Source organism: Pongo pygmaeus, chromosome 12 (assembly GCF_028885625.2).
Source record: "Pongo pygmaeus isolate AG05252 chromosome 12, NHGRI_mPonPyg2-v2.0_pri, whole genome shotgun sequence".
In the NCBI taxonomy this organism is placed as follows: domain Eukaryota; kingdom Metazoa; phylum Chordata; class Mammalia; order Primates; family Hominidae; genus Pongo; species Pongo pygmaeus.
This window is the reverse complement of record NC_072385.2, coordinates 81,245,325-81,260,569: the sequence shown is the minus strand read 5'-3', so window position 1 is coordinate 81,260,569 and position 15,245 is coordinate 81,245,325. Positions and strand designations below refer to the sequence as shown.

General features: G+C 36.1%; 1 long non-coding RNA gene across 1 annotated transcript in view; it reads left to right on the top strand.

Annotated features, from left to right (window-relative positions):
* LOC129030077 (uncharacterized) overlaps nt 1-15,245 on the top strand; it is a 1,381,814-nt gene that overhangs the window by 1,323,918 nt on the left and 42,651 nt on the right. The gene's annotated exons all lie outside the window — the stretch shown is intronic.

Genomic DNA, 15,245 nt, shown 5'->3' with positions numbered 1-15,245 from the left:
TAAAGAATATTTTGATAATTATATTTCAGTGTTGTTGGATTATTTATAATTCCATGTATACATTTTATGCATGTAAGAACATTATTTTGAAAAATGGGTTCACCAGACTTCCAAAAGGGTCAAAAAAAAAAAAAAAAAAAGAAAGTCAAAAATTCCTACTGTATACAATCTTGAGGACTCAGCACAAATATATAATATTTTCAGCACTAATTATTATCTAGGGCATTTACACTTTTCTATTCTCACCATGCAATAATTTCTAAGAGTGTTAAGGCAAAACAGAGATTAGTAAAGACTGGAATATATGATGAGTTTTTATGGCTTTTAGCATATTCTAGGGGTATAAAGCATCTGAACATGAAAATTGAAAACAACAGCAAGTAAAACCAACAAGCAATGCAGCCACATTTTGTAGAATTTGTGTGCATTTTTTCAAGAACGCCTGTTATTAGTTTAGACACTCATGTGTCTAATCCATTTTGGTTTTCTGACTTCTTGGCCTGGCTTCACCAATGTTCCTGTGACCAATCACCTAATTTCACCTTCTGGATCACCTCTTCCTGACACTAGATATCAAGCAGCCTGACAAAAAACTTTAGAAAATACTTAGGAAACCTTCTTAGAGCGTTTTATAGTGGATAAAGACTTTAGTGAAGGCTCTGAGAAATTATAATATTTGGAAAATTAGAGGATGCAGTTGAGGATTACCCAGCTTAGAGGAACAGACCTGGAGGAGAAGTGCGTGTCTTGGCGAATGAAGACGATGGCCTATCCAGAGTCGATTCTATTAATTTGTGTGTGTGTCTGCATACATGTGTGCATGTTGTGGGACTGTGGAAAATAGTTCATGGTAGGCATGTAAGCTCAGGTTACAATAAATCAGGAAAACCAGGAATTTAGAAATTATACATGAAGAAAGAGATCAAAAATACTACTTTGAATAAATTACATAAGAAATAAGGGGGAAATGAACGTATGTACATGATTAGCATCATCATTACTACTTTAATTCTGTGTTTTGTATTGGCTATGCTTTTATGCTACCTATAATTCTTTTAGAATCTAAAATTTATTTTTTTCTGGATATTCTAGGCCTACTTTTTAATTATTTTAATGGTTTTCATTCTGATTTGCAGAAAGAACAGTGCTGTTCATGGTTTTGCTCCTGTTCCACTGACTTACTGACTTCTGCTCATTTTTTCAGGAGTCAACAGAATGGAAGGTGGGATGGGGGATCAGATTGGGTTAGACCTGTGATAAACCTTGGGAAAACATTCTTTGCTCTCTGAAATTATTGCAGTTTTCTCTAGTCTGTGGGGGCCCACTTAGCTCTTTCCTTTATTTATATTCTTTACTTACTCACCTAAGCAGTGGATAAATAATTTGTTTGGAGCCTCATTAGGAGTTTAATGAACTTTAATAGAAGGAATTCTTCTGAGATTTCTGACAAAAGTAAACAAACAAGTACACCTCTACATGGCCCCACCAGCTTAAGTGACAGTATTTAATTTTATAAAATTTAACTAAGATGGAATAAAAATGATGTTATTTCTCAAAAGCAAAATTTGCAATATAATGATAAGTAGATGTGAAAAATATACTTATTCTAAAATCACTAAGCAATCTGATTAAAAGATGGGAAGATTCAATGAAAGTTTTCATCATATCATATAATTTAAATGCTTTAGAACACATTTACCCCAACATAATTTCAGTGCAGTGAAAAGCAATTTCAGGCCTTCTTTCCACAATTTACAAATTTGTAAAATGGTTATAGTCAGGGGTTTCCTTAACTCAATAGCACTGCATTGATTTACAAAACACAAACTAAAAGGTCTCAATAGTTGTTCATATTTACAAAGGAAAACTTTGTGTAGTGATCTTTAAGTTGCCTTTTATGAATAGGAATATAAACATGCTTTAGAATCAAAAGGGTATCAACAGGAAATTTGCTATTCTCTGATTTTTCTAGGCTTTTCAGCCTGCTACCCAAAGCTTCAAAAATAAACATAGTTTAGTGAAGCTTCTAAACTCAGGGTGTGTAGAGAAACAAGGAAAGAAAATGGTTTGTGTCTGAGATAATGATGAAGTGTATGGTTGCTGCTCACTGGTGAAGATAAACAAAATGTAGCTGAATAGAAGCATGTTTTCTGTATCTTGTCCATTTTTACATACCAGGATAAAACATCTGAACTGATTAATCAAAGGTTATTCCAGAATGATCACAGAGACATATAAGTTCTGAAATGAATATTTATACATATGGAGGTATTATATAGTCTTGATTCTGGAAACATAGAAGTCTTGGAAGTAATTCTAGTCTTAACTAGTAGTTCTCTGTCTATGGATTGGTGTTTTTCTAGAATGATGTTTCAATTGTAAAATTTATAGTAATTTAAATCTGCTATTTGGGAGAGTTGTGAAGGTTTTTCTGTTTTACCGTGTTAGAGTGTTAGTCCTTTTCTTTCTTGTAAGATGAATACTATAGACATTGTTTACATGGCACTTCCTAGCCTGTTTAAGGCTGTAAACTGCTTCAAATGCTTTAGAAAGTATTTTATTGCTTGCATTTAAATATATAAAATTAACTAACTACAAATCGTATATCCAATTATTTAAAATTATTTTAGAGTATCTACTTGATTACTAGTGATATGGTTTGACCGTGTCCCTGCCCAAACCTCATTTTGAATTGTCATTCCTATAATCCCCACATGTCATGGGAGGCATGCGGTGAGAGGTAATTAAATCAGAGGAGCAGTTACCCTCATGCTGTTCTCATGGCAATGAGTAAGTTCTCATGACATCTGATGGATTATAAGGGGCTTTTGCCCCTTTGCTTGGCACTTCTCTTTGCTGCTGCCATGTGTAAAAGGATGTGTTTGCTCCCTCTTCTGCCATGACTGTAAGTCTGCTGAGGCCTCCCCAGCCATGATGACTGTGAGTCAATTAAACCTCTATCCTTTATAAACTACCCAGTTGTGGGTACGTCTTTATTAGCTGCATGAGAATGAACTAATACAGTAAATTTGTATGACAGAAAGTGGGGTGCTGCTGTAAAGATGCCCAAAAATGTGAAGGAGAGTTTGGGACTGGGTAACAGGCAGAGGCTGGAATAGTTTGGAGGGCTCAGATGAAGACAGGAAAATGTGGGAAAATTTGGAACATCTTAGAGACTTGGAGGGCTCAGAAGACAAAAATGCATGGTAAAGTTTGGAATTTCCTAGACACTTGTTAAATGGTTTTGGCCAAAATGCTGATGGTGATATGGACAACAAAGTCCAGGCTGAGGTGGTCTCAGATGGAGATGAGAAACTTGTTGGGAACTGGAGCAAAGGTGAATGTTTATAATCTTATGCTTTAGCAAAAAGACGGGCAGCATGTTGCCCCTGCCCTAGAGATCTGTGGAACTTTGAACTTGAGAGAGATAATTTATGGTATCCAGTGGAAGAAATTTCTAAGCAGCAAAATATTCAAGAGGAAGTGGAGCATAAGAGTTTGGAACATTTGCAACCTGACAATGCAATGGAAAAGAAAAATCCATTTTCTAGGGAGAAATTCAAGCTGGCTGCAGAAATTTGCATAAGTAATCAGGAGCCAAATGCTAATTGACAAGACAATGAGAAAAATGTCTCCAGGGCATGTCAGAGACCTTCCCGGCAGCCACTCCCATCATGGACCTGGAGGCCTAGGAGGGAAAAATGTTTTTTTGGGCCAGGTCCAGGGAACCCCTGCTCTGTGCAGCCTTGGGACTTGGTGCCCTGCATCCAAGCCACTCCAGTCAGGGTTAAAAGGGGCCAAGGTACAGCTCAGGCTGCGGCTTCAGAGGATACAAGCCTTAAGCCTTGGCAGCCTTCATGTAGTGTTGGGCCTGTGGGTACACAGACATCAAGAACTGAGGTTTGGGAACCTCTGCCTAGATTTCAGAAGATGTATGAAAATACATGAATGTTGAGGCAGAAGTCTGCTGCAGGGGTGGAGTCCCGCAGAGAGGCACAGAGAACCTCTGCTAGGGCAATGCAGAAGGGAAATGTGGGGTTGGAGCCCCCACATAGAATCCCTACTGGGGCACTGCCTATTGGAGCTGTGAGAAGAGGGACACCATCCTCTTGACCCCAGAATGGTAGAAACACCAACAGCCTGCACCACGTGCTTAGAAAAGCCACAGGCTCTCCAGGCCATGAAAGCAGCCAGAAGGGAAGCTGTACCCTGCAAAGACACAGAAGCAGAGCTGCCAAAGGCTGTGGGAGCCCACTTCTTGCATCAGCATGACCTGGACATGAGACACGGAGTCAAAGGAGATCCTTTTAGGACTTTAAGTTTCAATGACTGCCCCACTGGATTTCAGACTTGCATGGGCCTGTAGTCCCTCTTTTTTTGGCTAATTTCCACCACTTGGAATACGTGTATTTACCCAATGCCTGTACCTCTATTGCATCTAGGAAGTAATTAACTTGCTTTTGATTTTGTAAGCTCATAGGCAGAACGGTCTTGCCTTGTCTCAGATGAGACTATGGACTTGGACTTTGGTGCTAATGCTAAAATTGATGTAGAAACTTTCTTGGTCACTTTGCCAGCCAGGACCTCCAGCTGGTGACATCCACCCCCACCCCCTGCCTGGGCCTCACCTGGCCCTGGGCCTGCAGCTGGAGGCACCTTGCCCACTCATCTCCCCTTGGCTAATATTGGCTGGCAACCAGCTCAGTCTGAGGATGGGCTGGGAACACCCCAGCCCACCTATATTATATCTTGTATCCGCATATGTTGGCTCCTGAGCTCTTGTCCCATGTCCAAGAAGATTGAGGATACGCTGACAGTTGAAGGGTTAGGATGGGTGGAGAAGAATTTTATTGAGTGATGGAACAACTCTCAGCGGAGAGGGGAAGCAGCAGAGGGTGGTGCCCCACCCCTGCAGTTGGGTGGTTTTGTTTTCTCATTGTGGCTGGGTCTGGAGCTTTTCATAAACTCTGAATGGCAAGTGTGTGCTAATTGGTTTGTGAGTATGCAAAAAAGGTTAAAGTGAAGACATCACTCAAAGGAGGGCAAGACAGTATAGAAAACCAATTAGGAAAGAGTAGGTTTATGTAAAATAGGTGAAGGGTGGGAATCAATCAGAGCAAAGTATGCCAAGTGGGAAGACAGGTTCTCAACATGGTCTGAGGATTTAGCTTGGCTTTCAGGCTTTAAACTGTCTTCAGCTTGGAGGTGGGGATTCACTGGGGACCTACCCCATCTGCCTAGGCATTTGACTGCCTCCTGTTACTATCAAAATGAGTTAAGACTTTGGGGAACTGTTTGGAAGGCATGATTGTGTTTTGAAATGTGAGGACATGAAATTTGGAAGGGGCCAGAGACAGAATGATATGGTTTGGCTGTGTCCTCTCCAAAATCTCATCTTGAATTGTAGTTCTCATAATCCCTACATGTCATGGGAGTAACCAGATGTAAGGTAATTTAATCATGGGGGCAGTTACCTTCATGCTGTTCTTGTGATAGTAAGTGCATTCTCAAGAGATCTGATGGTTTTATAAGGGGCTTTTTCCCCTTTTGCTCAGCACTTCTCCTTGCTGCCGCCATGTGAAGATGGACATGTTTGCTTTCCCTTCCACCGTGACTGGAAGTTTTCTGAGGCCTCCCCAGTCATGCTGAACTGTGAGTCAATTAAACTTCTTTCCTTTCTTTTATAAATTACCCAGTCTCAGGTATGTCTTTATTAGGCACATGATAATGGACTAATACAACTATTTTATTAATAAGTAATAAAGTAATCTCTTTTTGAGACAGGGTCTTGCTTTGTCAACTGGGCTGGTGTGATCACAGCTCTCATGCAACCTCCACTTCTGGGCCTCAAGCAATCCTCCCACCTCAGCTCTTGAGTACCTGGGACCAGAGGCTTGCACCACCACACTCGGCTAATTTTTGTTTATTTATTTATTTATTTTTTGTAGAGATGTGATTTCTCCACATTCTTTAGGCTGGTCCTGAACTTCTGGGGTCTAGTGTTCTGCCTGCCTCGACGTCTCAAAGTGCTGGAATTACAGGCCTGAGCCACTTCACCTGGCCTAGCTTGTAGTCTCTTGAAGTACAGAACTGAAACTGGCAAAATAAATTGGCTACAGGTTTTTAGACTGGATTAAATTAATATATATTATTAAAAGATCATATTGTCCCATTATTGAAAATTATTTGAAAATAAAGTGAACCATAATCGCAAACCACTGATGACCCATTTACTTCTTAAATTATTATTTTCACTTTCTGTTTTTTAGTCAAGGATGTTTTTGCACATTTATTTATTTTCATTGTTTAGGTATCAGAGCAAGTATTCAATCTTCCTAGGGTTTATCTCTACCTTAGCTAAAGAGTAAATCTCTGTTACCCTCTCATTGTCATGCTTCCTTATATTTCCTTTTGTTTGTTTTCCTTTATAAGACATTTAATATGTAAAATAATTACTATTTTATGGTTGCTATTTCCTCAGTTGATGTTATCTCTATAAGGGCAGGAATATTGCTTATGTTTCCAGATATAGTAATAGAAATAACGTCTATCCTATAACATATAATAAATAAATTACTGAGTGAATGAATGAAAAAATCAGAAAAGCTATCATAAATTAAGGGCTGATACTAAAGGTATAAGCTAGCAACTCATATAGCAGTAAAGACTGAAGTCCTTAGATTTCCAATGATTAGAAAAATTATCTATACTCTGAGGATAATTCTTAGAAAATAGTCACCTTTCTTTGAAGGATGGAAATATATTTTTATTGTTTAATGTTATCACATTGTATAAAATGTACTACAATTTGTTAATTTATTGTTTCAATGATGACCATTTGGCACAGTTCCAATTTGAGATTATTTATGAATAAGACTGCTATGAATATACATACATTTATAAACCTTTGTGTTAACATTTTACGGACATACTGTTTTGAAGGGTAAATGCCAAGGAGTTGAATGCTAGTGTATAGTGTTGGTGTACCCTCACCTTTGTAAGAAACTGCCATATATTTATCCAGAATAATTGTACCGTTTTACATTCCCTGTAGAGTATGAAATTTCCAGTTGTTCCACATCCTCACCAATACTTGACACTGCAACATTTCCTTATTTTAACTATTTGTGTGGATAAAAGCTATTATCTCTTTATGAAATAATATCTCTCTGAGGAATAATGATGTCAAACACTTTTTTATGGGTTTATTGATTATTTTTATATAGTAATTTGAGAAGTATCTAATAAAATATTTTTTCCTATTGTATTTTTGTTTTTTAAAATTATTAATTTATATAAGTTTTTGTATATTCTGGATGCAAAGCATTTATCAGTATATATATTATATATAACATATAAAATATAATAATATATAATATATAAAATATATATATACACACACATATACTGAGAATAGAATGTTTTCTTCCAGTATGTGCATTGCCTGCTTATTTTTTTACTATGTGTCTCTTTAAGGATAGATATATTCAATTCTAATGAATTTAAATTTAACATTTCCTTATAATAAGGATAGTGCTTTTTGTCCTATATAAGAAATTTTTATTTAACCTACAGTTGTAAAGATACTCTTATTTTTAAAGAAACATTATGACCTTAGCTATGATTCTTTTAAGTCTATTATCCATCTCAAATTAAATTTTGTCTATCAAGTAAAATAGAGTTCAAAGTTCATTTTTTTCCTTATGGATATCCAATTGTTACAACAGCATTTGTTGAAAAGCCTTTCCTTTTCTCACTGAATTACACTAGCTCCTTTATCAAAAATCAGTTGACTACATATGTGTGATTTTTATTTCCGGACTCTATCCCTGTTTCTGATTTTAAGGAGAAAGCATACATACCACCTTTAAGGGTAATGTTATCTATAGATTTTTTTTTCATAGATGTCTTTTCTAAAATAGAAGAAGATATTGTCTATTCCTAGTTTACTAAAAGATCATTATAGTGAATGGCTACTGAATTTTGTCAATTGCTTTTTCTGCTTTTAGTGATTGATTAATCATATGATTTTCCCCTTTATTCTATAATGTGATGATTTAAACATTGATTAATTTTTGAACCTAGGATTTTGTGAAGAATTTTTGTGTCTATGCTGGTCTTGTTTTTGTTTTGCTATCATAATGCATTCTCTAGTTTTCTTATTAGAGTCATCATGGATCATAAAATGAATCAACAAATGTTACTTCTTCCTTTTCCATTTTCTGAAATCATTTGTATAAGATTGATGTTGTATCCTACTTTAATGTATGATGGAATTGACTGGTAAAGGGAAATGGGACCAGAGTTATTTTTTTTAAGTTTTTTTTTTAATGAAAAATTCTATTTTTTAACAAGAAACTTTCCATTTCTTCTTGGTATTAAATACATTGCTATAAAGTTGTCTCTTATGTTTTTCTTCCTTTTGATGTCTGTGGAATCTGTGGTAATGTCATTTCTTCCATTCTTAATATTGCTATTTGTGCTTTCTCTTTTTATTATTTGATTAGTTTTGCCAGGGCTATGACAATTGCATTAAATTTTTTGTTCATTTTGTGATCTTTTTATTTCCTATCTGCTATTTTATTGATTTCTACATTCATGTTTATTTTTCCTTTCTTCTGTTTACTTTGGACTTAATATGCTTTGTTTCTCCAGCTTTTTAAGTTGGAAGCTTAGAATTTTTTATTTAAAATATTTAATATACCCATTACATATTATAATTATTTCTATAAATATTGCTTTATCTAACAGGTTTTTCCATGTTTTGTTTTAATCTTCATTCAGTGCTAAATATTTTCTTCTTTCCCATGTAAACTTTTAGTTCATAACAAATGTAGAAATGTGTTTATTAATTTTCAAGTATTTGGATATTTTATAAATATTATTGAATTTTATTTATTAGGGGTTATTAAAAAACACACTCTACCTGATTGTAAGCCTTTGAAATTTCCTGAGACTTCTATTATGGCCCAATTTGTTCATCTTGGTCAGTGTTCCATGTGAAATTGAAAATAATGTGTATTCTGATGTTGATGGGTGCAGAGCTCTGTAAATTTCATGAAGTGATCTCTTTATTTCTGATATTTTTTTAACTCTGAAATTTCCATTGAAGCCTTTTTTATCATTTACTCTTCTCTGTTGAAATTATCTGTTTATGCATTAGTCCACCTGTAACACTAGATGCTTTAATACACCTACCATTGCTATCTTACAATTTTTCCTTTCTAATTCTAACAGCTGGGCCATCTATGGATCACATTGTATTGACTATTTTACTTTTGATAAGTCCCTTTTTCCTACTTCATTGTGTCTTTCAAAAGATACATATTTGCCAAACTTTATCTTTACATCTTGTGATGGTTAATACTGAGTGTCAACTTGATTGGATGCAAAGTATTGATCCTGGGTGTGTCTGACGTTGCTGCCAAAGGATATTAATTTAACATTTGAGTCCATGAGCTGGGTAAAACAGACTCATCCTTAATCTGGGTGGGCACCATCTAATCAGCTGCCAGCACCGCTTTGATAAAATCAGGCAGAAGAACATGAAAAGGCTAGACTGGCTTAGCCTCCCAGCCTACATTTTTCTCCCAGCCTGGATGCTTCCTGCTCTTGAACATCAGACTCCACGTTCTTCAGTTTTGGATTCGGACTGGCTTTCTTGCTCCTCAGACTTCAGACAGCCTATTGTAAGACCTTATGATTGTGTGAGTTATTACTCCTTAATAAACTCCACTTTTTTATACATGTATCCTATTAGTTCTGTCTCTCTAGAGAACCCTGATTAATATACGTCTTAAAACAATGAGTAGAAACGGAAATGAATGAAATATTTCCCCCAGAAAAGAGCATATCTCTTGCTCTCTCAGGCTGCTAATGAAGGAGGATGAGCCACTTTAATTGGTGATTTTGCTCAGCCTTGGATTTATTGTACCATTAGATTGATTCAGTTTACCTCTGTCGTTACATTTAAAAGGTGTGGTATTAAGACATTTTATTTGTTAGGTTTTGGGTTGTGAGCCCTAGTAAGATTTTCAGAATTCTTGATGCTTTATAACCTAATTAGCAGTTTACTGATTTGTCAAAGATCTCTCTCTCTCTCTCTCTCTCTGTCTTTCTCTCTGTTTTCTCTCCTTTATATCACAGCCAATAGTTTTTTGACTTCCTGGGGGAATTCTCTTTACTTTCCAGCCCTTTCTGTTCCTCAGGAAATACAGCCTTTGGTTATCTCTGCAGTACACTCTGTGAATATTTAATGCATTTTAGGGTTATTTCTCTGCCCTTCTTTCCTGCTCCCAGCGATTAGCAGGATTATGCTTTGTACTTGGTGAAAGTGGTATGTGTTTTGAGGCATCGCTCTTTTCCTGTCCTCACAGTTTTCAGCATTCCCCTTGCTATCACTGTATACTGTAGGCCCACAGTAAAAAGTCAGTGCATAAAAGTACACTTATTTTGTTACTAGAGATCCCTGGGATTCTAGGCCATCATGGCAGTCACAATATTATTACTTCCCGTTTAATAGAGACTATTATAATCCTTTAATGCTAGAAGAATCTGTCCACTGTCATTGGAAGTTGTTACCCTACAGTGAAAGCTGAAAGCTTATATTTATTGACAGAAAATGACAGTAAATTGGGATACCTGAGCTTGGACTTTAAGTACACTGTCTTACAAATTCTGATGAAGTCTATGAATGCTATATATTTACAATTAGGCACAAAATGTGAGGGGGTGATGCCCTGCTAAGAAAAATAGCAATAGAATTTATATTTTGATTATTTCTCAGGTCCAGGAACAAGAGTGATGCACACACTTGTTTTCTTTTCCTTTCTTCTCTTTTCTTTTCAAGGATACAATACATTTTATTAACTGTAATCACCATGTTGTGCTTTAGGTCTCCAGAACCTATTCATCTTATAACTGAAAGTTGATACCATACAGCAATCATCTCTCCCCTTCCCTCACCTTCCAGCCCCTAGTAACCACTATTTACTCCCTTTGATGTGCGTTTGACTTTTGAAATTAATTTAATTTTATTTTATTTTAAGTTCTGGGATACATGTGAAGGATGCGCAGGTTTGTTACATAGGTAAACGTGTGCCATGGTGGGCAAACACTTCTTTTCTAAATTCTAAAGGTCAGTGTTTTGAGACTTTACATGCATTGTCCTAGAAGCTGAGCAGATGTTTCTGTGGGCTAAAATACATAAGAGAGACCTATAGGAAATAAGAGCTGAACTGGGAGATAGTGGTATTGATAGAGGCTGAAAACAAAAATGAACCAATATTTCAATAAGACATCTCTCTGAAGAGCAAGACAGTGAAGGGATTTGCTTATAAGTAGTGAGATGGAAACCAGGGATTGCAAATAAAGCAGCATGTTTAAAACAGAGGATATGGACAGAAACCATAAATGAGAACAAAGACTGCCCTGATAGCTGCAGCAGTTATTTTTTTATTTTTTAAATGGGTTTCCTGTAGTCTTAGGCACTGGGAAGAATGCCAATATTATTTGCCATGCCCCCATGGTCTATGAATGTACCACGATCTTTCTATCGTAGTGTCTTTGCTTTTTCTGCCTAACATAGTTTCTCATCTTCCTTAACCTTTAACCTGACCAACTTCTTTTCAACCACTGGGATTCAGCTTAGATGGTGTCTCCTGAAATGAAGCCCCACTTAATTTGATGATTCTCATTTATTCTTCTTCTGGTCTCAGACTCTTCTAAGTTGCCTGATCAGGAATAAAAAACTGTAGAGCAAAGTCCACATCGTATTTGTTATCTTTCTCCCTCGGCATTGGCAAAGCCCCTGATACATAGTGAGTGCTTAGTGATAATTAAATGCTGTAGATAGCAATTTGGTATTTGTATTTTTTTTTTTCTCTTTTTGAGACAAGGTCTCACTCTGTTGCCCAGACTAGAGCATATCGGTGTGATCTCAGCTCACTGCAGCCTCCTCCTCCCAGGCTTAAGCAATCCTCTCACCTCAGCTTCCCTAGGAGCTGGCACTATAGGTGCCTATCACCTGGCTAATTTTTAAATTTTTTGTAGAGATGAGGTCTCACCATGTTGCCCAGACCGGTCTCGAACTCCTGGGCTCAAGTGATCCACCTGCCTTGGCCTCTCAAAGTGCTGGGATTACAGGTGTGAGGCACCCCACCCGGCCATATTTTTTCTTATCTCAGCAAAATCTTTTTAGAAGGGAAGAATGCTGCAAAGAAACCTCTTTTTCAGAAAGAAGTGAGAAGTTTGAAGCAAAGTGAGCTAGCTACTTGGGAGATGCTTGGTTGTGTAGTCCCTGCCTGACAAGCCTTTCTCCCCAATACCCATCCTCAGATCAGTTTGCTGTGTTATGCGGTGCTTGGCATCCCCACCATGAAGATGACAGGGTACACTGAATCCAGACGAAAGGAGGACCCCACCTTCTCTTATATTCTTCCTATACTTTATAGAGAGGAACTTTAATGCAGCCAAGCAACTGTCTTACTACTAATTATCTAATGACTCTCCCATAGTTAAAGTCACATGAGACGTTTTGTGCCTCTTTTTGCATCAGCCAATAGTCTATACTTCAGAATTGCCTAATTTTCTCAAGGATTTTAGATTGTTTTTCCTCATCATGTTATTTTGATACTTTTCAAACTATGATACAGGAAAGTATCATAGAGATGAGGGCTTTAGGTGTGCATATTTGAGGGAATGTACATATTTGAGGGAAATATAGAGTCAGTTTTGGAAAAAAATTAAGTTTGCAAGGGTTATCACTACTGACATTGAAAATAACTGCAGAATGTGATATATTTCACTGCTTATGCCCAGTTCAGCAGGGAAAAAAATTCTATATTAAAATTAAAAACTTTCAAAAAGATCTTAAACCATGTAGGTATATTAAAAAAAAAAAAAAAAAAACTTGGCAAAATTAGAGCTCCAGACACTAAACCACAAAAACTTGGATTACAGAATAATCAAACAATGGTAATGAATATGGTAAAAAAAAAAATGTTCCCAATAACTTTGCATTTCCTAATATCAATATTCATGACAAATCTGAAGAATAATTATTATCCTTACTTTTTATATAAGAAATCTAAATAAGTTGTATAATATATATTCTGCTGATTTAACAACTCAGCAGAATATATATTGATATTCAGTTAATTTGCTTTTAATACCCGTTTTCCCTGTTAAATATTCCTTTCCAACTGCTCTGTGTGTTACTCACCCCAATAGTATCACATAAATGTTTTGCATTTGAGTACTGAATAGTGAAGGGGGTGGCACAGTAAGTTAAAGATATTCAGATATCAAAAAGTATTTTCAACAGGAGAAACAAGAAAAAAGTAAACCTAAGCACAAAGCAAGACAGTCCTTCCTGGAAGGAGAGTTAGCTACCTCATTGCTGCATTAATAGGTTTTACTTTATACACAACAGACAAATAGTAAATATTACTATAAGCTTACCAAAATATTTTTTCCACTTCATAAGATCTCTGAGTCAAGTATTGGAATATCTCAGTTCTTACATTTGAAATGCTCTAGAGATCAGTCCTCAAGTCTTTTCTATTTGTACTCACACTCCTGGTAGTGTCATGCAAACTCATGGCTTTAATATCCTCTATATGACAACTAATTGTGAATTACATTTTCAGTTTAGGCCTCTCTCCAAAATTCCAGGCTGAGGTATCTGACACCTCAACAGGTCCTTTGGAACATGTAATTAAAAACCTGTCCAAAACCAAACTTCTTATCTGCCAAAAAGCATGCTCCAGTTACAGCCATCCTTGTACAAGGAAAAAAAAAAAGAATTTTCACACGGATCAGTTTAGGTCAAAATCATTAAATTGTTCTCTGTAATTTTTGTTTTTCTCTCATATCTCACTTTGCATTTTTTACTAAATCCTTTAGATTTTGATGTTAAAATATTTTCAGAGCCCATCTGTTCCTTGCCCTCTTTACTGCCAGTAACTGAATCTGCCATGATCTCTTGCTTGGATCATAAAATGGCCTCTGAAATGTTCTCTAACTTTTTGCTCTTGACCTTTTGTATCTATTCTAAACACATAAGACCAAATGACCCTTATAATATCATGCCATAGCATGTCACTACTCTGCTCATGTCACTACTCTTGCATGTCAAAGTCCATGCAAGGCCCTGCAGGACCTGCCCTCCTGGCCTCCTGGACTCTCTGACCTTATCATTCTGCTCCAGCCACACTGGACCTCTCAACCATGCCAGGTTTGTTATAGTTTTATTAAGCCTCTTGTTCTAACTATTTCTTCCAAGAGGGAAAGTTTGTCAAGATACATACAGTGGCTAATTCCTCATATCTATAAAATTTTCCTTCAAATCTCTCTACCCAATGACCGCTTTATTTAACGCTGAAACTTACTCGCCCTTATTCAACTCTCTTTCCCCTTATTCTGTTTATGTTTTTATTTTTAAAATAACACCTAACTACCTTCTAATATATTGTGTAATTTACTTCTCTATTATACTCAATTTCATTAAATTCTCTATTTAATCATATATAGTTATATTTAATATATATTAAATTTCTCTATTATATTTAATTTCATTATCTGCTCTTACTCCAAAATATAAGCTCCACAGTGAAGTTCTTTCTCAATTTTGTTCATTACTATATTCCATGTACATAGAACTCTGCCTAGCACACAGGCGGACACAAAATAAATATTTGCTGAATTAATGTTGCATCGCCTCAGGCCTCTAACGGTGTGACATTCCATGGATGATTAAAGATATAACTACAAGCCTCAGCCTTTATGAATCAAATTTATGTTTTTGAAAAAATTGTAAGTTAGCCTACAGATGCTAACAATGAACCAGTCCAATTGCAAAACTAAAGTTAGAAGAAAAAACAGGATAATGTATTTATTTTACTCTTATTCACATCAGAGTTCAACTATAATGTGTGAAATCATTTCAGGGTCTGGCCAGTTTCCTTGACTTAAACACATTGCTTCAAATATTTTTTGAAATTGGTATCTGTAGAAATACATAACTATAACAATGTCTTGTCTTTACAAAGATTCATAGCAATGTTTTTTGCTCTAATAGACTTTAAACTCCATCTGTAGTAGATACACTGTCTTATTTTAGGTCTGATTGACAGTCACATGCACTCACATATCTTCAGATATACAATACCAATTGCTTCTTATATGTCCATGATTTCCACTTACATTGATAAACTATTTGTCTCAACCAAAATAACATTCCATCC